Source organism: Chrysemys picta, chromosome 7 (genome assembly GCF_011386835.1).
Source record: "Chrysemys picta bellii isolate R12L10 chromosome 7, ASM1138683v2, whole genome shotgun sequence".
Taxonomy (NCBI): Eukaryota; Metazoa; Chordata; order Testudines; family Emydidae; genus Chrysemys; species Chrysemys picta.
The window spans coordinates 23461147-23482236 of record NC_088797.1 but is presented as its reverse complement, the minus strand read 5'-3'; the positions used below and the strand labels follow the sequence as shown (position 1 = coordinate 23482236).

General features: G+C 42.7%; 1 protein-coding gene across 3 annotated transcripts in view; it reads right to left on the bottom strand.

Moving 5' to 3' along the window:
• The window catches only part of RAB7A (RAB7A, member RAS oncogene family), a 32560-nt gene extending 12298 nt beyond the window's left edge, over positions 1-20262 (bottom strand). Inside the window, exons 1-2 of one of the 3 annotated variants that reach the window (XM_024104979.3) lie at positions 19972-20132; positions 8084-8164 (exon numbers count right to left, since the gene is read on the bottom strand). The gene's annotated coding sequence lies outside the window, so the exon portion shown is untranslated. Of the gene's footprint in view, positions 1-8083; positions 8165-15091; positions 15196-19971 lie in introns of those variants that run through there. The other 2 variants (XM_008168007.4, XM_065550921.1) reach the window with 2 other exon arrangements.
• Positions 20263-21090: the final 828 nt, after the last annotated feature.

The following is a 21090-nucleotide window of genomic DNA, read 5'->3' as shown; positions in this document are numbered from 1 at the left end:
TTCAGTCTCATGGCAAGACATCCTCATATGGAAGGAGTTGCACACTTAAGCAGGTTCTCATACACCAGTGCTGTAGTGTGTGTTATGGAAAGCCTTCTATGGGACATTCATTCTTCCAATAGGTTTGAGAGATTTTATAAAGGCTAAGTTTGATATTGTGTCTTTAGTATCAACATAAAAGGATTTAGGATATTTGCGTTCTTTTAAATCAGTGGTGGAGGATTGTGAAGGTGCAGCTTCTTAAACTAACTCCCCTTTAGTGAAACTTGCATTTGAATAGATTCACTGTCAGTCATGAATCTACTCTAAGGCTACGTCCTCAGTATGGGGGGGAAGGGGAGGAAGAGGTCGATTTAAGATACGCAAGTTCAGCTATGCGAATAGCAGAGCTGAATTCGACGTATCCAAGCCGACTTACCCCGCTGTGAGGACGGCGGCAAAGTCGACCTCCGCAGCTCCTACGTCGATGGCGCTTACTCCTATCTGCGCTGGTGGAGTACAAGCGTCGATTTGGGGATCGATTGTTGCGTCCCAACGAGACACGATAATTTGATCCCTGAGATAGATTTCTACATGCCAATTCAGGCGGTTAGTGAAGACAGCCTCAGAACCAAAGCTTTGTTAAAGCACTTCAAGCAGCAAAGTGCCACTCCCCCCCACCCTTTGTTGGGGGGTGGGGGGAGCAGCGCGAGAGAAGAATGTGGTATCTCCTCCCTGGCCCCCAGCTATGTCTACACTACACAGCTTTTAGCAACACAGCTGTGTTGCTACAGCTGTGCCGCTAAAAATCGGGTAGTGTAGCTGCTGTCTGCTCTCCTGCTGACAAAAAGCTTCCACACCCAACAAGTGGTGTTTGCCAACAATGCGCTGTTCACAGTGGCACTTGTTGCCAAAATGTTTGGGGGGGGGGGGAAGAGAAAGAGAAGAGGTTTAATACCTCTTAGACAGAAGCGGTGTTGTTCAATTGGCAATATATAGACATAGGCTCAGAGATGGATAGTGTTCATGCATTTTGGAAGACAAAAACCTGAGGGTATTGTCAAGAGCATGCCCATATGGAGTAGTTTTGCAAAACTGCTCTAGTTGAGGCCTGGTCTAGGCTTAGTTTTGCTGGTCTAGCATGTGTGGTGTGGTGAGGGAAAGAGAAGGAGAAAGTGCACATACTAGTGAAGAGCCACCCCTCACTGATATAGCTCTGCTGGGAAGAGCCCCGATGGAGATGCAGTTATACTAGCATAAGCACTCTTGCTGGTATAAGCTTTTGTTGTTCAGGGAACTGGTGTAATCTACACCACCGAAAGTCAGCATAAACTGCATCTGCACAAGGAGGGAGTGCCAGTTCAGCTACAGTGGCAAATCCTTAGTGATTCTCTTCCTCTCCAGAATATCACAGCCTGTGCTCCATGTTTGTCAGTTTAGTCAAAGCAATGGTAAGCATGGTATGACCTGGTCCCTTTACTGAAGTAAACCTGTTACACCTAATCTGAACTGGTTCAAGTTTTACCAAGTTTACATAATCACAAACAAGTCAGTAGTAATAGGTTCCCGGAACCTATTACTTTAGAGAACAAGAGCATACAAGACAGTTTGCTGTAGGTTTATGAAAACAGGAGTACTTGTGGCACCTTAGAGACTAAAATTGGAGCATAAGCTTTTGGGGGTTACAGCCCACTTCATTGGAAGCTCTCCTCACTATATGTTCCATTCTATGCAAACACACACACACACACACACACACACTATGAAAAGGTGGGAGTTGCCCAACCAACTCTAAGAGGCTAATTAAGATGAACTGTTATCAGCAGGAGAAAAAAAAACTTTAGTGATAATCAAGATAGCCGATTGAAGACAGTTTGACAAGAAGCTGTGAGGATACTTAATATGGGGGAAATAGATTCAATGTGTGTAATGGCTCAGCCATTCCCAGTCACTATTTAAGCCTAAATTGATATGCAAATTAGATACTATCAATTTGTGTTTGGCAGTTTCTCTTTGGAGTCTGTTTCTGAAGCTTTTCTATTGCAAAATTGCCACCTTTAAATCTGTTACTGAATGGCCAGAGAGGTTGAAGTGTTCTCCTACTGGTTTTTTGAATGTTATGATTCCTGATGTCAGATAGTTCTTCCATTTCTACTATAAATGCAAAAGAATAAATGGACACTATCAATTGCTATTCCAAAGCAGCTTCCTTTGTTTGCAAGTCTTGTTCTCTAAGAAGACTGTGCTGGCCTGGATAAGCAAGTTAGTTATCAGAATAGCTATGCAGGCCCAAAGAAGAGATTTACATTGGATAAATAGTAGTCCAATTGCCCAGTCTAGATAACTTTTGACAACTATCAAACTAGAAATGTTGAGCTGAAATAAAACAAAATTGGGATACCAAGTGTGTAGACCCTCCTAGTGTGGAATTAGACTTTGTTCTAATAAGAACAAGAGTACTTGTGGCACCTTAGAGACTAACAAATTTATTAGAGCATAAGCTTTCGTGGACTACAGCCCACTTCTTCGGATGCATCCGAAGAAGTGGGCTGTAGTCCACGAAAGCTTATGCTCTAATAAATTTGTTAGTCTCTAAGGTGCCACAAGTACTCTTGTTCTTATTGCGGATACAGACTAACACGGCTGCTACTCTGAAACCTGTTCTAATAAGAGTCATTCAGCTCTGATAGTGTTACTATCTTGTAGGAGAGCATATTCACATTTCTTGCACTACTGGCTCCAGCTAGCCATTCTTGGAGACCACCTGAAAACTCCTGTCAGTCACTAAACCAGTCAGCAGCATTCCTTTCTGCTGGCTTAATCATTGCTAGGGGAACTAGGTAGTCTCTAAAGAAGAGTCCTTTGCTGTATTCATGACTTAGGAAGTTCTCCCTCCCAAGTGCACAGGTTGATCCAGCAGCCTTGGAGGCTAAATCTAAAAGCCATACTGAAATGTGCCTAATTCAGATATCTACATTCTCAAAAGATAAAACCCCATAGCTCAAATCTCCTAGCCAGGCAAGGAGCAGAGCTGTGTCTTTACTAGTTCTGATTTCAGATAAGCTTCATAGCTAAAACTGTTGGATAATTCCCAAGAAGAGTCAGAAGTTACCTAGGAAGTTGTGTTCCCCCAACTCCACTCAGTATACTACAGAATGGTGTAATGGTCATTAGAGAAAAATATAAATGCTTATGTAAAGTGCAATTTATTAGAAATTCCTCTGCAATTGTCAAGAGGCAGCATGAGATGATACCATTGTGATTGTGCCCTTTTGTTTCCTGTCCCTGGGGACAGGAACAGCTGTTTAAACATGCATCTCTACATCAAGACAAAAGGATGCCCTAGAGATGCTCACATAAGAATGTTAAGTGAAAGTTTGAGGCTAAGTTATTTGATAATCAACTGGATTGATGCACAAGATGACAGGCCAGTTCCCCCAAAACATCTGTATCTGTTACCTTTACAGTACTCTGTCTAATGGGTGTAGTGCACACTGATGTTTGATGACTCTGCCTTGTACTACTGTGCGGAATCCGTTTCCTAGAACAGTGGTACTTACCCAGAGATATGCATACACTTGGGGGCAAGCAGGGGTCTTCCAGATGGTACATCAACTCATCTAGGTATTTGCCTAGTTTTAAAGCATTAGTGAAGGCAGTGGAAACTACAATTTCCTGAGACACTGACTTGCGCACACACACAATTTATATTCAAGTTGATTCTGTGATAAAAATGAGAAAGCAATTTCTCATTAATAGTGTGCTGTAACTTTTGTAAGCAACTAGTTTTTAAGTGAGGTGAAACTTGGGGTATGCAAGACAGACTCCTGAAAGAGGTACAGTAGTCTGGAAAGGTTGGGAGCCTTGGCCCTAGAACATGAAGGGGGCTTGAAAAGTTAGTTTTCAGGGCATGGAAAGAGCACTCTCCTGAGAAAGCCATCAGCTCCTGCCAAGTCTAAGCTTTCAATTGGGACCTGTGTAAGTAATGCATTGCTGTTGTCTTAAGGTCTGAAGAGAGTCTCAGTGATTGCTTGTAGCATTGCCAAGCTGCCAGGTTACCAGTTTTCCACTCCAAGCAGTGGAAGCATGGAGAAACTGAAAATACTGCCAAGAACAGCCCAAAAATGGAGGGCAGAGTAGCAGGGACATTCATGACAATAGCTAGGAAGCTCTGAGGTTGGAAGTGGAACAGTGTTTTCCCTTCTGCAGAGTGTGGAAAAGATAGCCTTGGGTATTACTAGTAGAGATTCATACAAGGGTTAGAACCAGAGCAATTTGAACCCTTACCTCCTCCCCTTGCCAGCCAACAGAAAGAGGGAAGACAGTTGCTTCCCACCTGTATCTTCAGTGGTGGCAAAGTGCGTTTAAGCCATCTGACTATGAATCTTCTGGTAAATTTTAAGTTCTAGGTGAGTGGCTATGATGCACAAAATCGTGGGTGAGCAAGTGTTAAACAGCAGAAAGGAAAAAGGACCGTCACTGAATGTGTGGGGCAGATGGAACAATACAGTACAAGTGTTCTTTGGTGCCTCCATGTGAGGCAGAGGATGGACGGAGTTAAGGAAGAGGAAACTAAACAGGTAGTATCCATTACACTAATCAGTGCTCTGTTAGGTCTTTAAAATGTAGGAAACAGAGTGGTACAGGTATTCATCCTGCCTGAGGAATACTATGGGATCTTTGACCAAGCAGGCGTCCCAGTAGCAGAGTAACTGAAAATCATGCCAGGTTATTTGAAGATAGTATTTCAGTAAGTGATGCAACAAAACCTCACATGCAACTGCTTACAGTCAAGGCTTATACTGTGACTCTTCCACTCCAGGGCTAGTGTAGGGAATACTAAGACATTTCCCTATCATGCTAAGTTACCCATAAGTTGAGCTAAACATTCAGAGGATGGTGTCTGCTTCTAGATCTTTCTATTACTCAGTAGTCAAGACATTCTGCATAGGGAAAGTAGTTTAAGAGACATTAAAGTGGAAAGAGTATGTGTGGATTTTTTGACAAATAATACAGAATAAAAGGTATACTAAGCTAAGTGGACACTTATGGTCCTGAATCATTCTTCCAGCTTGCAATGTGACTGAATTTCCCATTACTCCATCCTATAAGTGGCAAGATACCCGGAGGCCTGGTCACCTCCCATGAAAGAGGTCTATTTACAATACTTCGCAAGAGAGCAGCATAACTTTGCTAACTGGGCAGCCGAGAAAGCAATTTCTCAGGAATTTAATACTTCAACTTGATGGGTTAACTGAAGTGCCTTTTTCTATTCCGACTTGTGCTGTCAGAAATAAAGTCTACCATAGGTTCAACATATACCACCAGTGCAAATTGTGACCTTTTGGTGAATAAAGTTACATTTGAAGTTTAGATGCTCATTTGACACCGGATATCAGAACTACAGTTGATGGTAGCTGTTCAGTCAAAGGACAATCTTGAACAGCACACATTGTTGCAGCAGGATGCAGCCACATTAGGCAGTTAGTGTGACCTAATCCAGAGGTGGTTTAGAGATGAAGCAAATTGAGTGATTGAACTAATTAACTGGCTGCTTGTTAAAACAGCTTTGTTAACAGCTAGTCTGACCCATGCATTTAGAGGTTTTGGGCAGGATGTGATATCCATTATAACCAATCCAGTTTTGATGCCATTAAGTAGAGAGCCCAATACAAGAAACCTAACTGAATGAGCAGATCCATGTGACATGATTTGATGCAGTAAGTGATGCAGTTGAGTGGCAACCCAGAATGGCATGTCACAGTTAAGCATTAGGTACAGCCTTGCTTATTCTGTTATGACTCAGATATTAGAGAGCTCTGGCCAGGCAAACATTCCTTGACCCTATTGAGTCACTGTGCATACAGAGTACTTTTAAATGGATTATAAACTACCTTGAGAACATTGTCCAGAGGTCCACAGAGCAGAATACTTCTTGCTGGCATGTTAAGAAAATGCCTTCTGTTCATCTGTAAGTACCCTTCAGGCATCATTTACAACAGTTAGACTTAATTTGTTCCATAAGGGAAACAATGCCATTAGAATTACACAACTACTGTAACTAAAGCCAAAATATGAAGATTTCTTTAGGAGGCTCCTGAGTTATTTACATTGAAGTCAGTTAACAACTACTGTTTGGATGATGAAATGCTCCTTAAACTCAAATATAATAATTATTACAGGCAAATTGTATGTGTGCTGTGTTATAGTTACACAAAAACAACCTCACTTTAAGCTTTTCTCCAAACACTTAAGTATCTAGTACCATCCTTGAGGAACTCACTATGCTTGTCCAGCACCTCAGATGGTGCCTGTACATTCAGATGCATCTGTATAGTAGCAACAGGAGATGGCAACTTCCTGTCAGATGTATGAGAATAATTAAATCTCCCAAATTACAGGAAGTGTTAATGGTATTTTAAGTGGACTGGGTGTTTCTGTAGAATTTGATATCCTAATTGGCAAGAGGATACTAAAGATAGACCTCTTGATGAGCAGTAGCTCAAAAATATGAATCAAGCAGGTTTTGAGAAAGTTGATAATTTGAGAAGCTTCACCAAGTTGGGTTTAAGATTTGATATGGGCAACGTTTTAATTCAGTGTTTCATAGACTACTTCCCCTCTCAAATCATATTACTACCCACCTGTTTTGTTCCCTTTACTGTGCTCTCCCCCCCCCACCACAGTGGTAGCTGGCAGCTCCAGTCCCAAACGAAGAAGTAGCAGCCACCCTAAGGAACAGATAGGCTGGCTGCTCCTTGTTTCCATTCTCTTTGCAGATTAGACACCCATAGATACAGCTGAAAATGAGCAGCTAGCACCATGAGACCAGTTAGTGCCTCATGGGTCAACAAGTGATCAGAAGATTTGTTTTAGGAGAAATGTTAAAACTAATTACTGCAATTTTCAGTTAATCTAGAGCAGTGGTCCCCAACCTTTTCCATGTGGTGGGTGCTGGCCTGAGGCCGCCGGACAAGCAGCCGCTGAAAAGCGGCAGCATCAAGAGGCGTCGCTGCCGAAATTTGGCAGCATTTCGGTGGCAACGCTTCTTGGCCTTGCCGCTTATCAGTGGCATTTTGGTGGCTGCTTGTCTGGCGGCCAGTAGGTGGGCACACAGATGCACCCCTGGGTGCTGCATTGGGGACCCCTGGGCTAGAGCCTCAGTTTCCAGTCAACTTTTGAAATGCTGCTAGCAAGACATGCTGCTGGAGTGCTTTGTTTTACAGAGGGTACTACATCCTGCAGGGTTCCAACCAACCAGGTTTCAGAAGCCAATACTCAGAAAAGATGCAACAAGGCAGCCATTGTAACTTAAGATTCAGCCACATTGTCTTAAATGATGCCTGAAGACAATCCAGTGGCCAGTTTCTTGTGGACATTTAAAGGAATGTCATCTTAGACAAGGTGGGTGAACTCATACTTCTGTGGGTGGAAGGGAAAAGTTTTCAAACATGGCTACAACATTACTTTAAGATGTTATATGCTGAAGAAGACATGGAGTCCAGTAGTTAGAGGACAGGATGGGAGCCAGGACTAGGATTTTCACTTTGGACAACTTCTTGTGACTCAGTTTATCTGTACATCATGGATAAGGCATGCTAAAGAGTAGCTTTTTCAAGGGTCCCAAAAGAATTACTTGCAAATATCTAGTAAGTTCCTTGAGGCAGAGTCTTATCTAGTACTCAACACATTTAACTTTAAATTTCCTGCTTTACTAGGAAGAGACTTGATTTGCTATTCTGTTTTGATAGTTAGTTGGTGTATGCCAAACAGCAAGTACTGATGTTGGCATACAATTAAGTTAGAGATACATAGCAGTTCCATCTAATACCAATATAGAAATAGTATTCATAAAATTACATATTTAGACTTTCCCATACAAACATTAAACTAGCTTAATGGGGAAGGGGGTGTAGGGTGACCAGATGTCCCGATTTTATAGGGACAGTCCCAATTTTTAGGTCTCTTATATTGGCTCCCATTACACCCCACCCCCTGTCCTGGTTTTTCACACTTGCTATCTGGTCACCCTAAGGGGGTGGGACAGGGGACTGATAGGAAAAAGCAAGCACGACAACACAATAGTGATAGAAAAGCAACTTACACACTGGGGGAAACTACAGGACAATGGCTTACTTCCAAGCTCCAGTCAGAAGTTGCAAGGCTGCTTTGCCAGGCTGGGAGACTAGAGATCAAGAGGACAAAGCAGTTAAAAAGCCATCTCAGGAGGCGGCAGATGCCATAGGTTGTCGAGAGAGAGACAGCCGACTTTAGACTGACTGCTTATCAGACGAACATCAAGGAGATGGTAAGCAGTAAGTAGACAAGTTGCCTGTATGCAGGGCTACTTTAAGATCCACTTTCTCCAAAATACTTGGACTTCTTAACGCATAGTATTTAGAAGCAGTTTTGTTACTACACACCACTGTAACGGGGGAATAGAATCCTAGGTCCTGAACACAAGTCAGACCTGCCAAGATAAAAATCATTGATGCACAGGAGGGGACTGCAGCAGCAGCCTGGTGCTGAAGTCAGGTGACTGCATATCAAGAGAGACTTCAGCGTGTGAGGCCCAAGGGGGATGAACTTGAAGAAACCAGAAGGGAATCAGAGGTGCAGTTAACCCTGTAACTGACACCCAGGATTTGAAGTTTACAGAATTCTTGAGGACACAGCACCTGTGATTAGTCTGTCTCAAAGTTGTGAAAGATTTAGAATCAAAATTATACCACGGCTCAATTATACCTTCTGCTGCCCTCCAAATGTGGGTGGGAGTCAACATTAGACACTTTTGTGCACAGCTAAGTTATTTTAGAGTCAAATATAAAGCTGCACCATAGAGCAACAAGTTTGTTAAAATTGTGGATTACGGATAAGATTATGTCAGAGGTCATGGATTGTGTCTTTCAGAGACCTCCACGACATTTTGCATGCCCAGCCACAGTGGGCCATAGGTGCTGGAACACCCTCCCTCCCCCCACCCCCCTTGATGGGGCTCATGTTCTCACTCCCCCCCCTCCTTCTGCTTGGGCTTTAGTCATTCCCCCAAAATCAGCCATGCCCCCCCTCCCCCAATTATTTTTAGTAATAAAGTCAGACAGATCATGGGCTTCTGTAAGCCTTTGGTTATTGACTGACCTGTCTGACTTTTACTAAAAGCAACTGACAAAATCGTAACCTTATGGATTATGGACAAGTGTAAAAGTCAAAACTTGAATTAAGCATTTGGCAGTTTGAGGGACATCAAATCTGAAACTGAGCCTAAAGGTTCAAGTCCAATAAGAGTGTTTGCAATCCAGAAAGACGGGGCGGGGGGGGAGAGAATCAACTGGAGATATTGTAAACATTGCAACATTGAACCTGGAAGTGAAATTGTCTAGATAGATTTGTCCAACCCAAAAAACGAAATAGTGAGACATTAGATTTAAAAAACTGCTGAGTTAAAAACAGGCAAATTTGCTGGTTTACAGGATAATGTAGGTTGGTGTCCCTTTGTCAGGAGATTTGTTTCTGTACAGGTTGAATCAGATTTCCTCCTGGCCTTGTGTTTTCCCCTACTGCCATTGCTCCCTCCCTTTGGTGTCCATAGGAACAGTACTTGGCTCACTCTGTTGCACAGCCTGAGATTACAGCATCATGTGTGGGCTCAGCATGTTTAATCACCTGAAAACTCCCTCACTATGGAAGCAAGTGCAGTAAAAGTCAGCCTTGCCTGATAACCAAAAAATTCACAACTGCTGTCCTTAGGTTTGTTTTTAATACCAATAAAATCACTCTGTTTTTTCTTCAAACACCATATAAGATTTTCTTCAGCATTAGCAAGGGATGTCTATCAGATCAACACAACTTTTACAGGGTGTTTTCAAGTAAGATTTCAAAGGTCTCAGTCAGTGAGATGGAATACGGCAGAGGCAAAAAGATGAGTACTTCTACACTGCAGTAAGAGACCCATTGCCCAAGTCAGCTGACTCAAACTTCCAGGGCTAAACATTGCAGTGTAGAGGTTTGGACTTGGTCTGGAACCCAGACCTTAAGACCCCACAAGGGGAAGGGCCTCAAGCCTGGCTCCAGCCTGAGCCCAGATGTTCACACTGCAATTTTTAGCCCTGCAGCCTTAGCCCAAGCCAGCTGATCTGGGCTCCAAGCCTCAGTGCTGTGGGTTTAATTGCAGCATAGACATACCCTTGTAAGATTCTTCTCCCACCAGGGAGAGGGGAAGTCCTTGCAATTTTAGAATGGATTCACAGAATGAGCAATTTTAGCAAGGCTACACATACTACTCCAATATTAGATAAGGGTTGCCATACCCCACCCTATGAGGAACACCCAATGAGAAGCCTAGCCCCTAGCTGCTTAGAAAGAAAAGGTCCTGGGTTTCCACCCCTTCTCCCCCAATGTTATTCCTAGTCCTTGCTAGCTCCTTCTCCTGGATAAACTCTAGTAAGAAGTCCTAAACACTTTCTGGGAGAAAGTTATCTTCCCCACTCTCCAGAACCTTGAACAACTAGTGGGGAGCTAATTTATTTAAAATGAATAAATGTCCATCCGTATCCTTGTTCCCCAAAATAAAAAACCCTAAAACTTCCTAGCAGTTTAAATGTTGGTGTCATCCTCACCAACAGTGTTCTTGCCCAGTACTCTGCTGTGCCACCAGCAGGTGGCATTTTCTCCTCCTCCCCCCACAGAATGTTAAAGGAGGGGTTCTCAAACTGGGGGTTGAGACCCCTCAGAGGGTCATGAGGTTATTACATGGGGGTTTGCGAGCTGTCAGCCTCCATCCCAAACCCCACTTTGCCTACAGCATTTATAATGGTGTTAAATATATTTTTGTCTTTAATTTATAAGGGTGTGTGTCACACTCGGAGGCTTGCTATTTGAAACGGGTCACTAGTACAAAAGTTGGAGAACCACCGGCTTAAAGAGATCAGGTACCAGTGAAATCTTCCATTCACCATGCATCCAATACCTGCTTTTTGCTTCAACAGGTATTCTACAAAACCCCTCACCCTAGTACCTAAGGTGACAACTTCCCAGAAGTCTTACAAGATGTGAAAGAAAAGCGTTTCTTGAATGCATTTCTGGATCTTGGGAGACCAAGCAATGAGCCAAGTTTACTGTTAATGGTGTGCTCTATGCAGGAAAATTTACCAGCATAACTCCCACGTGGGCACTTATTCCAGTACAAGAGTAGCCTTTTTTGGTTCAGCTTAAGCCCATTCCCCAGAGACAAAGTCACTCATACAGGAATAAGTGCTTACAGGAGAATTATGCAGGTAAAGCTATATCGGTTTAAATTCACACCTTAGCTTATTCTAGTATCACTTGCTCAGATGGACAAGCCCTAAGGAAGGCTGAATCAGGACCAAACACTAAAAATGACTGAGATTGAGCCCTTATCCAGCTGGATAAGAATTGTCCTCAGAGCATCACTAGGGTCTTGCCTATACCAGTAGGTATTACTACCATGGAAAATAGGATATCCCCTATCCCTTTCTAGATTAGACAAGGCTGCAGGAATGCACCAGGTTTTAACCCTCATGTCTGTTTAGGTAGGGTTAGCCAATAGAGTGCTCAACACCGCCTGTCATTTTTAGCCATATCAACACTAGTTTCCCCACTAGAAGAGATTAACTGGTAGTAACAGTGGGAAAGTTTTATGGAGTTGAAGGCGGACTCCAGAGACAGAATTAAAGTTGCTTAGATGTTTAACATGTGCTTATCTATCGCAAAGGAATTGGATTTCTTTAAAGTTTAGACTCTAGATTTCCTGAGTTTCTAACACTGCATAGTACCTTAAGACTGTATGACAGAAGAATTTTCTATTTAAACTCTATGCTACAAAGGAGGCCCTAGATAGGCAAGCCGGCACAGTTTTAAGACTACCAAATGACATGCATGGGTTGTCTACCCCATCTTAAAGGCTAAAATCCAACTATGGATGGCTGGAGAACTAAAGTAGTGAAACCTGACTGAGGGCTTGGGGCGGGGGTATGCGCAAGTGAAGAGAAAGGAGAAGGAGAAGTGATTTTCTTTCAGTTTGACTCAGGCCCTTGAGCTAAGCAAGCTATTGTTAGCAAAGGCATATCCAATGAGTCTTCGAGGGCTGAGAGAGAGAGAGCTACAAATACATCTGAGTTTTCCAAGAAAGCCTTAAAAATAGTATTATGAGACACTGAGGTTTCTAATGGTAGAAACTAGACATCAAGAAGATCTTAACATTGTTTCCAAAGCAAATAAGGTGCTCAGATCCAGTGATGAACATAGTACACCTACACAGAAGTGAGGGCACTGACTCCTCATCACCTTTAAGTTACTCACAGTTCTTCTCCCTTCTCTCTAACCCCTTATTTACAGGAGGAAGAAGTTTGTCTGGGAAACAAGTAGTGGTTCTTTTCCCTTTACTTGGGTGTCTTACTCCACAGACTGGTAGAATCGGAGGTACCACATCCTGATATTAAATTATCTGCCCTTGCTGCATTATGTGCATGTTCTAGGGAAGTCCTGCTCTGGGTCACTTGAACCAGGGGAGTAACTGCAGTATGAAGCCACAGAGGAACACTAGGAGACTATTTATTCCAGAAGAGTAAACTTGCATCCTTCAAGGGCTCTGGAGGCCAGCTATACAAGACTGAACCTGCAGCTGCACCAGAAGAGTTCATGGAGCAGAACATTGTTTCAGGACCAGTTGCTATGTTGACAGTTAAGGTTATTTGTCAATATTTTTCCTGAAAGCTTTTAGGTTTGGAGCAAGCCAAGACAACTTAATGTGAAATGGTCCTGTGACACAAGATTAACAGCTCAAAACAAGGACAATTGTAACTTCTTACTGAAGAGACATCTTTAGCTGCAGAGTCATTTACTTGGTACATCAGTTCAATTCTATGCAGCTTTACTAGTCTCACCCTACTAGCTCAGGTGCAATAGTAGTGTGCGCCAACACAAGACAACTTGTGGCAAAAAGCCTAAATCAAGCATTCTATTTAGCTAAATGAAACAGTGATTGAGACCCAACCATAACAGAAGACATCTTGTTCTTAGATGAGAACTAGCAGCTACCCATTTCCTCTTCATATTTGATTTTTTCTTTAAAAGTCACTCTTAAACAGTACAAAGATATCCTATCCTATTTAACTGTATCTAAGAACTTGTGCAATAGATAATACAGATAACAGAAATAGTATCATCTGGTCCACTCCAAAGCCAAATAAACCAACCTGTCTAAAACCTAGAACACAAGTACAATTTTAAAGCAGTACATTTTATAAGATAGTCTGTGTTATACAGCAGAAAGTGTTTAATGAAGCGTCTGTTACAGAATACCAGGAATGCTATTTTAATTAACCAAATTAAACCTCATTGTTGGTCAGTTTAGTTTCTTGCGGCTTATATTTACAGGCTCAAATCAGCCCCCTCTTAAGTTTATTCACTCAAATCTGGTACTACTGGGAATTTGTAATGTTTTCCTAGGAAAACATGGCCACCATTTGTCAGTAGTGGGGGGAAAAAACCCACCCCCCCACAAAAAGCCAACATGTATGCCTATCTCAGATCAGAAGAGGAATATTTCAGCTATTACTACTAATACCCAATTTAAGTATGGGGTGTACAATCCAAATCCTAGAGAAAGCTAGAAGTGTAGCTACATAAAATGTTGAATTAGTCACAAAGGATCTTCTGCATGGAGACTTGTGGATACTCTAAGGCAGTGGTTCCCAAACTTTAACAACCTGTGAACCCCTTTCACAAAAAATGTTAAGTCTTGTGAACCCCCTCTTAAAAATGAATATTTCCAGGGCTTTTCTCCTTTACCCAAGTATAAATTATAAAAGGCAAATCTTGGAAATATAATATTTGTTTTTGTGACATGATTACACACTATGTATAATCAATCATTACAGTATTTTTATTGCATTAGGAAAACAGCAACACTCTTCCAAGATCTCACTTTCGTAGCTTGTATCACTTTGAAAAAGCCTGTTATAAGACAAGGGTCCTATGTTTCATCAAGGAGTATGGGATGTGAAACAACATGAAGGTATTTAAGAAGAAGAAGTCAACTCAAAGAGTTCCTCCTACACAAGCATTCAGGTCTTGAGCAGTCCAGGCAAACAACGCACGTTACAACAAAGCTTAAACTTGTTCTTTATAATAATTTTAAAAACACTAGCTGCCTATTTAATTTTAAAAACCAGCAAAAAAAATATCAACCTTCAAGACTCCTTATAAGAAATGGAAAGGGAGGTGAAGTCTCCCCAGTGTGCTAGATATGCTTGCTTTAATCTGCTTAGCTCTTGGAAGTCTAGGGGCTCCGGGCTGTTGACCCCATGCTGCCTGGAGTCCCTAGGGACAGCTCTGTCTGCCATTAGGGAATTTCCCCCCCCCCAAAAAAAACCTCTGTAACATTTCACAAACCCCAGTTTGGAAACCACTGCTCTAAGGCCACTGAGCTGACTAAGCTCTGGTTGAAAAACATTTGCAAAAAGAAATTGAAAACTGTCAAACAGCAATACCATAATGGGCAGACGCCACTAACAGGCTACATGGAGGGCTACATTGCATCAGGGAGTCCAAGAGACCGAAGATAGGTAGTATGTGTGAGCATGCACGAGCAAAGTGAAGTGCTAGTAGTATGCCAGTTTCATCTTCTGGCCCTGTGCCTCCATTATCTGTGGTGAGGTCTGTTACTTAAAAAATTGGACTTTTTAAGCTACTCACAATGCTGCAGTGTGACAGCAACTCCACTGCTTTGATGCTTACACCATTGTCTTTGGGGCAAACTGATGCCATAAAGAGGTAATTGATGTAAAAGACAGCCTTTGTTGTAAGTGTACAGGCAAAAAACAGACTCATCCCCAAATAGTTTGTAGGAGGGATTTATGTTGTAGTTTTGTACAATATTTACTTTAACCTTGTCTCACTGAAAGCTGAACATATGAAGTTTATTATACTAAGAGAATAGCTAGTGCTGCCTAAGAAAAGGTTCCCCAGGGACAAAACCCAAGGTCATGAGATTAGCTATAAACTGAGGTATCTGTGGCCTTGACAAGTCTTGCTTTCCTCACCATCACTGCAAGTATGCATTAGCAAAAGCACTGTTTGAGAAACAACTTGCCTCATGCATGGAATTTCTCATTCCTGGCTGTAGAAGCAATGGAGCAGTCTCACAGGAACACTGGGCTAAAACAGCAACAATGACATCACTGAGGCAGATCTGTACTGAGCAGAAAATGTAACAGCAAACTGAACCTTAAGAGCTGCTTGCTCAAGAAAGGAGCACAAGATCAGCAAGGACATATGAATTAGGGAACATCAGGGAAGAAAATCCAACATGTGACAAAAACCATGCTGTCTGTATTTTCTAAGAAACATTGGGTTACTGTGCTTGTACATTGGCTAAGAAAACCTAGTCAAGACAAAGTTTAGAAATTTACTTGATCTTCTGTGCTTCTAATAAGTCATGCTTCCAACTGTTTAAAGATGCCCTATTCCAGTATTTAGCTGCAGGACAGTAATTTTATCAACTATGTCTTTTAACTACACAGTAAACAGGACCAGACAGGGACATGGTCTTCAATTTGACCAGGCTAATTTAAAATTTGTGAGCTCTATTCTCTAGAGAGGGAAAAATTAAGTTTAGCCTTGATAGAGGCGGTTGCTAAGAGATCATTGTTTTAGAAGACCACATAGATGAAAAGCAAGCTGATATTAATAGTTAACAGTGATTACCAATACAATGTTGTGTTTGAACAGAAGTAGCATATTCTTCATATGTGAAACTTTGCCTTCAGACAGCTAGAATAGGGCACAGTTTTTAACTGTAAAGTCAGCATTTGAAGACTAATATTACCACTGAAATGCTTGCTATGTTGTCATGCCAATTCAGAGTCTTTTACCTAAACTGCAACTGCTCCTGCGTTTGTCTGCACCATGTTTTCCTCAGTACAGAATACTGAACTTAAGCGGCACTTGACGTTTCCTACTCTGGCTGCATAATGAAAGCAAGCTTTTTAGGGAGTGGTGGGAAGAGTGTTACTTTCTGCAAGTCACAGCCCTGAGATTTTTTTGACACTAGGAAAGACAATTCTACCACTGGTAATGTGACCCAGTGATAAGACACCAAGTTTTCGCAGAAAAGCCTGAAGTAGACAGCCTTGGCTAGAAAAAGAGTCTATATTGTATGTTTATAGTATAAAGATATGTCTGCACCACAGAGTCTACGCCAGCATAGCGACACTGCCATAATATAGACACAGTTTATCTATGCTGACTGAAGGGGTTTCTCCCAGTTGGTGTAAAACCACCATCCTTGAGCAAAAGTAGTTAGGCAAGTGGAGGCATTCTTATCTGGTCTACCCTGGAGGTTACATCAGCATAGCTCTATCAGCCAGAGGTATATTCACCCCCAACCCAATCATGACCAGCATAGCTATGTTGACTTCAAAATTAAGCGTAGACTAGTCCTGTTTTCTCTAGGTTTGTCTACAAAAACAGCACCATTTTAAACAAAATGGATTCCAAAATGGAATAACTAAACTGGTGCACATTTTGTATAGAGTAGCCTATAGTCAGAAAGCCCAAAGTTTTTTGGCATCCTGCTACACAGCAATCCACCACCATTCTAGAGGATCAGTAGTTTCTTCATGCACCTTAGTAGTATGGTGGCATCCTTTGCCCTATTCCTTAATCTTTAGTTTTAGACCAGGCTTTGTAGACCACCTACATCAAAATAATTTGGGTCTGTCACAACTGCCTCTAACAGCAGTGAAGTAGGCAGTTGTGTACACCCTACATAATGGCATTTTATACCAGTCCAAAGGTAAGACACTAAAGTTTCACAGCATGACATTACGAACACTTGCAAATATTCTGCAGCAACTGTTAATTTTTTAGGAAGAGCCATTCTCCTCTTCCCTAGGAGAGAGATAGAGTCTAATACAAGTTAGAAATTGAAAGCTATCTATAAAATTTCACACAACAATGGGCTCTCCCCAAAGACAAGTTTTGCCCATAAATTTGTTCCTGACAGGTAAGTCACATAAAATGCCCACACAGAAGATGTAATCTTACAGCATGAAACTCTTAATAGAACCTGCTACTGAAGTTCAGAGTCCAAAGGCAATCTTGTCCTTGGACATTGAGTGTGGTCCAAAAGCAAATAGGCATTAAGCTAGAAGCCACTTTGACTTAACAACAACAAAAAAAGAAAACTACACACCACACAAACAGCTATGGAGAAGCTAGTTAAGATTTTTATTTCAGAGCTGTTCCAGTGTGACCAATTACATTAGAGTTTGAGTGTTTTAAGCCATGCTTCACAATATCTAGTGTTCTGCCTTAACATCTTTGTAGATTAGTACTCTACAAAGAACAATTTGTTATACTGTACTTTAAGAGTCTGAGAAGTGTTTCTTGACCTTACTAAATTGATTACAATTTCTGAAGATCTTCATATATTAGATTCTGCAGTTGCAGTAGATTACTTGTTGACAAAGTCAAAGACTGTTGTATGGCTTTATAGCTTAACCCAATCTTGTACTTTTCTGCAATAGAAGTCTGGAATCGCATTAGAATATAACAGCACATGTAGTTTGGGATTACATTTTAAGTGCCTAAGCATTTTACATTCTTACACTTGGAAAACAAGATACTTCATATTCTGAACTTGATCCATCAAATGGAGACAAAGTATTAGTTTGTGGATAACAAGTCATGTGTTTTGTCAGCTGCTGAAGTCACAAGGAAAAGACAGAATATGCGTTCTTTCTGACTATGAGGGCATGGCATAGAACTACTGATTTAAACAGTGAATACATACTCGTCTATTTAACCAAACTTCACTCCAACAGATTATTATAAACAAGACTTAGTACACTCCAGACAGCCATGCTTATTAAGTGCAGAGGCCAAGCTGAGATGTAAAGCATTTATCAAATACTAGCTGTCTTGGCTGTAAACAAGAGTTCTAAGTTAGTTATTTAAAGCCATAACCTGACAAATGAATTCAGATACTCTAGTAGAGTGGGCTGGATTATGTACATATTTTTATTATCCCATCTATGTTTATCAGGTGCAAGATGTTGACTTGCAATTTGCATAGCACAGAAGAGGTGGGTAGTGTCTGGTAACAGTTCACTACTAAACATGTTATTGCAGTAGCATTGCTAGTGACAAAAACTATTTTAGTCTTTAAGTCTTTAGCCCTTATAATTCTTGTACAAAAGTAAATGTCCTTCGTGTTTGGGAGAAGTTTATGCCACCCTGTGTTTTCAGTTTATGTGTTTGCACACAGTCCCTTATATGTTATAGCAGCTTAGTTCTACCAGGAAGAGTTTTTGAAAAATTATGCAAGGGAAAAAAGTTAAAACAAAGGTCAGCATGTTTATGTCTTACCAAGACTCTTTAAGACTTAAAGACTTTTAGAATACATACATACACACCCCCACACCCCCCAACTAACTAGCCTGGAGCTAAAAAGCTTGTAACAAAAGTAAGTATGATCAGAACTTGTTTTAAGATACAAGTAAACCAATACATTATCTATACTAGTAGTTAAATATGAATATCAAGTACTTAAGTCCCTCATTAACTTAGCTTCTATACATTTGAAAAAGTTAAATATTGCTATCATGCTTAATTTACCCCATAAGATACTATCACAGCCTACAGCACTCTAACATCTAGTTAGATTCTTTCCATCATTGACTCAGTACTTACGCATGCAAAGAAGTTACTTGCACAATAACTGCCAGTCTTTTCAGCTGCCTGTGTTGTCCTGTTATTAATTTATTAAGGGCAGTCTGCTAGTAAGATAATTATGTCCACTGATTACATGGAGTAAGATTTCAAGCAAATGATTATAGTATTTCTTTCTGAAGAACACTTAGGGATATTCCTAGCCTCTAGCTGCCCCCCCTCCTTTATCCAGAGTCTTCACAGGAATCTGAGCACAAAATATGGTAGCTATGGGTGACAAAAAAAAAAGAAAAAAAGAAACTCATTCCTATCATAAATGTCATCCTCAATCCTACTTCAGCTCTTACTGATTTTCATGTAGACCACAATGCACCTGAACAATACAGACAGCTAGAAAGGCTGAAGGGATAGCCTCTTCCCCAACAAAAAGAACTAAATTTAGCTACAGCATCCACATTGATCACAGGTGGTTTACATTCAAAACAATCAGTTCTCTTATTAATGATTCTGAAGCATTAAGAAAGCTTCATTGTTACACAGGAGGGCTGAGAGAAAAAGAAATCCCTAAGCCTGTCTCAGTCCTTATACACTCCACTTCTGTCAGCCCCACAACGCCTAGCTCAATGAGCTCTCAATCATGCAAATCCCACTATTAGGGAAGAGTCCCTTTCTCTAGCACAGCACGACACACAAAGGAACAAGCTTCCGGGTCCATCAACTCCCCCCTTAGTGCCTGCAGCTGGGAAGAGAAGGCCCCCTCACAGGCCCGCTCCCCCTCCTACTCCAACAAGGGAGGAGCCCCGCTGCCGCCTCCTCCCAGAGCCCCTCCTCTCGCTTTAGTCCTAGATATCGGGACCTACTGCCTCCCGCTCCTCAGAGAGGGTAGGGTGGAGCCGTCTGCCTTCCCCCAGCCTCAGAAGATTTGTGCGTGTGTGTGTGTGTGTGTGGGGGGGGGGGGGGAAAGCAGCTGCCCCCCCCGCACTCCGATTCGGGAGAGCGAGCTCCGCTACCTCCTTCGCTCGCAGCGCCGGGCCTACGTTCCCGGCCCGAGCGAAACACTACCCGCAACACAAACCCCGGCGACAGCCCGCTACCTCTGCCCAGCCACAGCCGCCCCGCCGGGGAGCCTCCCCCCCCGTGGACCGCTCCCAAGAGGAGAACCCCCCCCGCCTCCATCCCCCCCACAAAGCCCCAAGGGGAGAGAGAGGAAGCAGAGAGTAGGCCACGGCCCTAGGCCCACCTCCCTCCCCGGAAAGAAGAGAGACCCACGGCGCCGACCCCGCCAGCTCGGCCACTCACCGCGCTCAGTATCCCCACGACACCTGCTCCAAGCCTCGCTACCTCCTCTGCTCCCTTCGGCTCCGCTTTAATGGGGCCAAACAGCCTCCCCGCTTTCACTTCCGCCTCTCCCTCGCCAGCTTCCGGTCACGGGACCATCCGGCGCTGCGACGTCAGCACGCACGGGATAGGCCGTGGGGCAGTCTCCAGCTGGACCCGCGTCACATGTACAAGCACGCTCGCCTTGGCGTCACCTGGGTGGCCATCTTGGATTCCAGGCCCTGGTGTGGATCGTCCGAGTCAGCCCCGCCCTCGCCCCGTTGCTGTGTCACGTGCACATCCTGGGGCCTGGGCCCTGGGCCCTCGGCGTGAGGCACGTGCATTCCGACGGTGGCCTGGAGCAGCCCGCCCGAGGGGCATGGTCCCGGCCCAGTGGCCCGCACGGCTCAGCCCGCTGTGGGCAGCCCCGCACGGCACAGGGTTCCTCGTCCCTTTTGGGCCGGCAGTGGATTTGGCCCTCCTGGAAGAGCAGAAAGTGCAGCTTTTGCAAGGGCCTGGGGGAAATTGAGGGCTCGGCTACAGGGGTGTAGTCACACCACCATAGCTATAGTGGTATCCCTGCCCACGTGGATGTACCCCGAAATGTGTCCGTCCGGGGGGAGTTGCACGTCATAACTTGGGGGGGTACCAGCACGCTGGTGAATTTCCCCATGTAGCCACACTTTTAGTCATTATGGTTAAGGGCTAACTAGAAATACCATGTTAGGATGACCAGATATCCTGATTTTATAGGGACAGTCTCGATGTTTGGGTCTTTTTCTTATATAGGTTCCTATTACCCACCACCCCAATCCTGATTTTTTCACACTGGCTGTCTGGTCACCCTACCATAGATAGATGAGTGACCAGGCAGATAAGTGGGATAGAAAAGATGGATAAGGACAGATATGATGGATTAAATAGATAAATCCACACCAGTGTTAATTAATTTGATCACTTGCTTTTCATTACATCCCATCTCTCATAATTTGTATGTAGTTCTCTATATAGGTTCAACGTGGCCCCTCCTTTTTCCTGCTATACAAGATAGTTCATTCTCTCTATTGTATCAGTGCAAATAAGAGTAAATTTATCAATACA